General features: G+C 38.6%; 1 long non-coding RNA gene across 1 annotated transcript; it reads right to left on the bottom strand.

Annotated features, from left to right (window-relative positions):
- Positions 1–3484: 3484 nt before the first annotated feature.
- On the bottom strand, positions 3485–7427 carry LOC142142785 (uncharacterized). Its single transcript, XR_012689329.1, has 2 exons — positions 7289–7427; positions 3485–3981 (listed from the first exon to the last, which is right to left on the bottom strand). It is a non-coding gene; the product is annotated as an uncharacterized LOC142142785 (long non-coding RNA).
- Between the last annotated feature and the right edge of the window lie 311 nt (positions 7428–7738).

Raw genomic sequence — 7738 nt, 5'->3', positions numbered from 1 at the left:
GAACTCTCCTTGTGATTTCTAGCCAATGTTAATGAGGTTACACAAGTTACTCTTTGACTTAGGCCTTGTGCATACCACACAACACTCCTGATAAGACTTATTGGCCTGATCCACTTGTATAAGTATTGCCTGCAATTCTGTCAATCTTTTGTTTGTTATTTATACTACTGCACTACAGTTTCCAGATGTCATAGTCTGCTTCTGCTCTGGGACCTTAATATTCTATGCTACATATTTCAGATTTTATATTTCATATTTTATAGTTTATATTAGAATCTAATTTTCTATAGTTTATAACTCTGTATCTCTTAATAACTTATTCTGTTTAATGAGCGTGACCCCCTGGGGGCTGTGGACCGGGTGGATGGGAATTTGGCTAAATTCAGTGATGTATAGGCCCACTGTATTGTTATGCCTCTCCCCCTTCTGCTTGGTCTGGCCCCAATGGCTATGCTAGCGCCCAGTTTGGATGCCAATGTTTAGTTGATGTGACTCATTTTCATACGAATACCAATTTAACATTTAAGTGTATAGAAGTCTCTTTTATACTATTTCACCATCTTTTTTTTAGGTGTTGCCCTGTTTTCCATCACCGTTAGGATTATTTGGTTGTTGTTTATTAGAGATTGAATTTCTAGACCCATTCCTTGTGTTCCCTTTTCAGTTTTATCCAGGGTGCCTCCCTAGATCTACCTTCATACTTTTGGATATGTTTGGGGGACGGCTCCACTACAGGCTTCACACCCGCCTCATTTTGCCGCTTCCCTCCGAATCAGGCAAATATGCTAACCCAAGCACTGGGTTAATTTGTTTTTTCTTTGCTTTTCTCTCTCTACCTCCATTTCATCATTCCCTTCCATACCCCAAGAGCAGACATCCTTTTTTTAATGGAGGTTAACCACCTACTACCTCTTCAACAGCCCACCAGAAGTCAGCAATACCCCTCTGAGGGGGCCTCAATACTTGTACACCCTGACTCCTATAGTTTAAATACTTTCTCTAAATGTACGAGGCCTCAACTCTCCAAACAAGCGACACTTAGCACTTGTGACATTCTTTAAATACAGAGCAGATGTTGTGGCACTCCAATAGACCATTTTTGTTCTAGAGCACCTCCTCAACTTAGGGATCAACATTACTCCACATGTTATTCGACCAACAACCCCCTTAAACACAATGGGCCCGATTCATTACTGTTCTTATCTTGTGTGGAAGTTGCGATGAGTATTTTAAGAAGAAACTGGTAGATAAGAGAGTTGGAATTCAACAAGGAATGGAAGTTCAAAGACAAGCCCATCTCCAGTCTTTTACGCAATGAAAAATAAGATGCAACGGATCTTAAGCAGTTAGTTCATCTTAGGATCTGCTTCTCAAGATCTGCTTCTTATTTAAAGATATTATGTATCTTATTTATGTAACGGCAAATGTGGGAAGTGCAAAGAGTTTGTTTACAAATGTTAAAACGCAATCGAGTGTATATAGTATAGAATTCTTGCTACCTTATTATTTGCATTAGCATTCATATAATTAGATTACCTTGGACAAATGATTTTAGAGCATTACTCAGTTATATCAACACACATTTTTAATCACTGACATGAAAGATCGTATAATGTGTTTGAGTAGAACTGAGGGCATGTGGATGCAAATGCATCTGATTTGCTATCATAAATAAACATGAATATAAATATTATAATTAATATATGCTAAAAATTTGTGTCCTGACCATTACAAAATGCGTAGCGTACTCTTCCATAATCGATACATAGGAGAATACATACAACCTCCACACAGAGAAAGGGCATGAGTCAGGAATCGAACTTATGCCTCCATTTTTGGAAGGTGGATTTGTTAACCACTAAAGCAAACGTTCATTTAGAAAAATAAATACATTCTATAGAATAGAGCTAGAAGATCAACAACACAGCATGTGTGCAATAGATGTAAGAGCTTGATAATAGTACTTTCATGAAAAAAAAAAAAAAACGCAAAACACAGCCACTCTTCCTTTTTGCCAAAAATATATGCTCTACATGGGTACCTTAGTGGTTAGCACTTCAGTCTCACAACACTGGCATCATGAGTTCAAATACCAAACATGGCCGTAGCATCTGTGTGCAGCTTGTGGGCCTTATTCATTAATGAAAGAAACAGAAAAGGAGTTTTTGGTAAACTAATCTATGTTTTGTTTTTGCAAGTGGTAGTATTAGGATAGTATTTAGCTAATATGGAAAGTAATGGTTTGTTTTCATGTAATACACAAACACTTGTTATCTTGATTTTTACTCTGTCGTTCAAACGTGATCTACTACACGCTCTACCACAATGAAAAATCTGTCCTCTTATTTTAGATGTATTTCCCCCTCAAATGCAGCTTTGTTAGGGCAAGGTGCATTTTTAATTTATTACAATGTTTTACTTTAAAAAAGGATGGTTCCCCACAGGTCACGTTCACATTATTATGTGCATGCTGACATCTATTACTATGAATGGCCTAAGACTCAGAGGGGGTTGGCTTGATTTTGAAGGGACTTTCTTGGACTTAAATGCAACATTGTCTTGAAACCTTGTTTTTTCGCCATCTATGGCTTGTATGTTATGTTATATACTCAGCTTTACTAAAAATCAATGAAGAACACAGTAGAGCAGCATGGTGGTTCAGTTACTCACACTTCTGCCTTATAGCACTGGGGTCATGAGTTCAATTCCTAACCATGGCTTTATCTTTGTGGAGTATGTTCTCTTCCATATTTGTGTGGGATTACTCTGACATTCTAAGTTAATGTACGCTAAACTCTTTTTAAAATTTTAATCTGATCTCTCTTCAATGCAAGATGGTTTTGGGAAGGTGTTAATTTGGTTTGGCATTTGACATATACATTCCTTAATGATTCATGCCCCCAGGGCACATTATGTGTAAGATATTACTACAAATGTCCTACCTTTTGGAGGGAGTGGGGGTTGTTGGTTGAGGGCACAGGTTCCTTTTTGGGAATTACAACTATAAACTGCCAACCTTTTTTCATCTTCTACTGCTTGTATGTTAAGTCCCCATCTTGTAAAGAAAAACACTGCAGCCAACACAGGGACTTCACGGTCGCTTAGTGTGTAGCACCTCTGCCTTCCAGTGCCGGTGTTATGAGTTTGATTTCTGCCCATTGCCTTATCTGTGTGCCCTACCATGATGGCATGGCTTTCCTCACAAAATCCAAAGACATATTAGTAGCTTAATTTGCTGCTAACAAATTAACCCGTGTCTTTCTGTGTTATGGCTTTTACATTGTAATGTCTGTTGGGACAGATTGCCTTCTTTGTACAGCAACTCAGAATTAGTGGTGCTATATAAATGTTGAAATGATAATGTAGTAATGAAACAATCTACCTTAAATGTTATTAATGTTTTATTTAAATCTCCATTCTTTATTGGCCTAATACCCACATGTTGTGCAATTGTAATATATTAATAAAGACACACACACAAATGTTTCTGTTTGATAAGATTATATTAATTTGAAAATTTAGAAATAGAAAAACAGTTATGCATTTTGAAAAAATAAACATTATCCATAAAGGTCATTTAATAATTTTATTTTTTTACATTTTTTCCCCATATTTTGCAATTTATTTTCTGCATATCGTCTGATGCGATCAGAAATTTTGGCCACCTAAGGCTCATTTCGCAGCCTTATGGAGGTGTATTCGGGAACTGTAAAAGAAAGGGGTTTGATGAACCAGGACGGGTTTCCCCTGCTGCCTCAGGACTTCTAGGGCTTCGTCAGAGTTCTCTCATGGCTGGCCAATACGCGGTACAATTTCGGACCCTAGCTGCTGAACTTCGGTGGATCAATGAGGCTTTAATAGCAACATTCTGACCTCAATAAATGTATGAAAGATGATCTTATCTCACATGATCTTCCTTCTAGTTTGAATGACCTTTTATCCCTTTGTATCAAGGTGGATATTCGCCATAGAGAGCGTGCACTTAAACGCGATCACACTCGTCAACCATTTCCTCGACTGGCACCTAATTTTATGCCTTCTCTATCCACAGAGGAGCCGATGCAGATTGGTGGTTCTCATCTATGCCCCGAGGTACGAGAGACAAATGAGGAATCATTTATGTTTATATTGTGGTTAACCTGGACACCTTCTCACTGTTTGTTCTAAGAAGCCGGGAAACGCCTCCTCCTAGGTGATAGTAGGGAGGTCAACCTAGGATCCCAGTCCTTTCCTCCCTTTTCTCAGAAGGAGTCTGTTTCTGATGTCTGTTACCCTGTTGTCCCCGGAGGGCCCACATTCTACATTGGCTTTCGTGGACTCGGGATCCACAGGGAACTTTATTTCTGCCAGATTGGTGTCAGAATGCCGTCTTCCTACGATTCCCTTATCACATATAGAGTCGCCAATGGTTCCATTTCTCTCACAACCTCCCCGGTACAGATGGAGGTAGGAGTCCTTCACTCTGAGCAAGTTTCTTGGTTCTTTCTCAGTCGGTTAACCCTATCATCCTGGGGTTACCCTGGTTAAGAACTTAGGGCCCGATTCATCAAGGAACACAAACGCATACGCATCTGCTAATTTGTTCTGCGCATGCGCGAAACGCGACTTGAGATGCGCAAAACACCACATACGCTGCGCATTCACAGCAGGTACAGCACTCAAAGTCAACGCAATCTCAAAGGACAAGGCAAATATATTTGAGATGGCGGCTGACCACTTGAGAACAAAGGGGTGGGAATGGGCGGAGAGTAAGCGCGGACTGGGCGGAGATGAGATAGCATTTTAGTAAGGTAGGCATTATGCTTTTTCACTTGAGAACAGTAGGCGTTCCCTATGTGCAGTTAAGTGAAGCTGACGTCACTCCTGTCTCAAATCTTTCACAAAAGTTAAGGAAGGACTGGGTCATGTTTAAATCCAAAACACCTAGCGCAAACAGCTGTTAAAAGCCTTTAGAAGCATACTCTGCGTATGAAAAGCAAAAAAAAAAAATATGCTAAACAAGCACACATATCAATATTTGTTTTTTTATTCTGAAATGTTAAAAAAAAATGTAAAAATTATATATACAATGTTCCATTACTGTGATTGTGTTGTAAAAAAAATCCTCTTGCCTTTACACACACGTCTTTCTACTAAATGCCACTGCCAGGTCTAACATGTATAATGATATTTAGACCCTTAGGGTTATAATTGGAACTGCCGGAATGTCGGAACAGCTGATTTCATTAGCTGCATATAGCGCACTATGCTGCTTGCTGCCTCTTTAGTAAAGAGGCCTGGCTCTTATAGGCCTCTACACTGCAGTTTGGTATGCTAGGCAGATATATTTGCTACTATCACTCCCTATCCATTACAGTTGCCGGAATGGAGTGCACACTCCATTCCACATTCATTACAGTTGCCCAAATGGAGTGCACACTCCATTCCCCATTCATTACAGTTGCTGGAATGGAGTGCACACTCCATTCCCCATTCATTACAGTTGCCAGAATTGAGTGCACACTCCATTCTCCATTCATTACACTTTCCAGAATGGAGTGCACACTCCATTCCCCATTCATTACAGTTTCCAGAATGGAGTGCACACTCCATTCCTCATTCATTACAGTTGCCGGAATGGAGTGCACACTCCATTCCCCATTCATTACAGTTGCCGGAATGGAGTGCACACTCCATTCCACTGTCGTAATGGTTGGCTGAGTGCATTCCCCATTCATTCCGGCTGTTGGAATCGAGTGCACAGTGCATGGGTAATTATTTTCTTTGTGTGAAAATGTTGCACAAACAATCGACTTTGGCGTAAATATTTCTGAAAAATCTCTTTTGATTCTCATCAACTCCCATTATCATTACTCTCAATTATCTAACATGCCTGATTTCACAGTTGTTGATGGTGGGTTTTTTAAAACAAACAAAAAAAAACCCACATATAATAACTCTACACTATATTTGTTCCATTTACACACATTATTATGGCTAAGTGAAGCAAAGCGTACTATTACCAGAGGGACACTTTTAACAGCAACATGAATATTGTAAAGATATTAATGATCCCTAAGATACAAGTGAATTAGTGAGGACTCAAACACATGTATGCAACCGTGCAAGGTGGATTGGCTAACTGCTACGCCACTGTACAAGTGGTTATGCCAAGAGAATAGAATAACAATGAAAGCTAAGCAGCAACTTCTATCATAAGTTGGTTTCCTTAAAACATGGTGAAAAGTCAAAAGACCTACAAATATTATACACTGCAATAATTGGTACATGCAGAGTAAAAATTTATGCATATTGAAATATATCCATGTAGATTATTAGAAACCAAAAGTATATTAATATTGTTTCCAAATTTAAATTTAATTTTTTTTTTACTTAGCTTTTTCTACTTTTGCCAGTACAGATTTACTATGTCCTTGCAATACAGTTTTTGCCAACAACTGCTTTGCTGTGTTGTAAATGATCACACTGTTCAACATGACATAGAGGCAGATTACACACCAAACTATATACTAAAGCACTCCTAGATAAGTCACAGAGTGGAATAAATACACTAAAAAACAAAGGTAAGCCACATGCACGCATCATTCGTGGGTCAAACTCATTACCTTATCATTGCAAGGTCATTTCTTTATCTACTAAAGTATACTTCAGATTGAATCACCCACACCAAACTGCACATTAACTATTTCGGTCAGCTGAATCGCTGTCTTAGGCCTGACAAATCTGTCAGGTTGCATTTATTATGAACGGCATGAGGGATAACGTGCTATTAAATTCATAACCCTACACACACACACACACATAACGAAAAATAATTGTTTGAGTAAAGCAGCAGGAGCTTGAAAGACTTCACCCCCCAAAAAAAAAAAAATAATAAAAAAAAAATGTGAGCGCGTTGCGTATCTTGCACTATGTTACGAGCATTTGCATAAATGTTAAACTTTAGTGAGTACGCTTAATGGAGGCTCCTAAATCGCTTTGTGCTTCGGGTTGACCTGTGGGCTCAAACTCCTGCACTTAGTATTGGTGGGTGGAATACATAACCGCTACACTATAGTGTCACATATAAAATTTGCACATGGTAATTTAATACATGTAAATGATTTCTACAGAATATAATTATAGTTAAAACTATTTTTACCTTAATATTGCCACAGCACTAACACCTAAGCGCATGAATTACATCTGTAATAATAGTTTAAATCTCGACTTACCGTACATTGAATCTACTTTGCTAACATGGCAGGTGACTTTTAGGCAAAAACACACTTATTTAATTCGTACGCACCTGTGTGCTCTTAATGACTTCGTCCGGCATACTCTCCGGCGTACTCACCGGCATTTAATTAACTAATTACAGTGGTAGTTAAAAATACCTTGCTTGCACTTCTGTGTTGTTGGGAGTTTCACAGTTCTGGGTAAGTAGACCGTAGATGGTCAAATGCTTTTAATCTGATGTTTACTGCTGTACCTTGCTCAGCATTCAGTATGTTTAAATATTTACCTAAGTGTTGGTGAGCTACAAATCTCTATTGCTGCTGAAAGGGCTTAATGTACTGTGCTAGTGGTTTTTATGTTGAAGGTTAGTGGAAAAGTGTTTGGTTAGCTGCGGAGTTTAAATCTTTAGTCCACTGTGTTTACTTAGAGGCGGGACTGCATACAGACCTCTAGAATGTAGTGAAATGAATAAATATTATCCCTTTTCATTGCTTAATTTTTTACCTGTTGATCTCCCCCA

The sequence above is a fragment of the Mixophyes fleayi genome, chromosome 3 (assembly GCF_038048845.1).
Source record: "Mixophyes fleayi isolate aMixFle1 chromosome 3, aMixFle1.hap1, whole genome shotgun sequence".
Taxonomy (NCBI): Eukaryota; Metazoa; Chordata; class Amphibia; order Anura; family Limnodynastidae; genus Mixophyes; species Mixophyes fleayi.
This window is presented reverse-complemented; position numbering and strand designations above follow the sequence as displayed.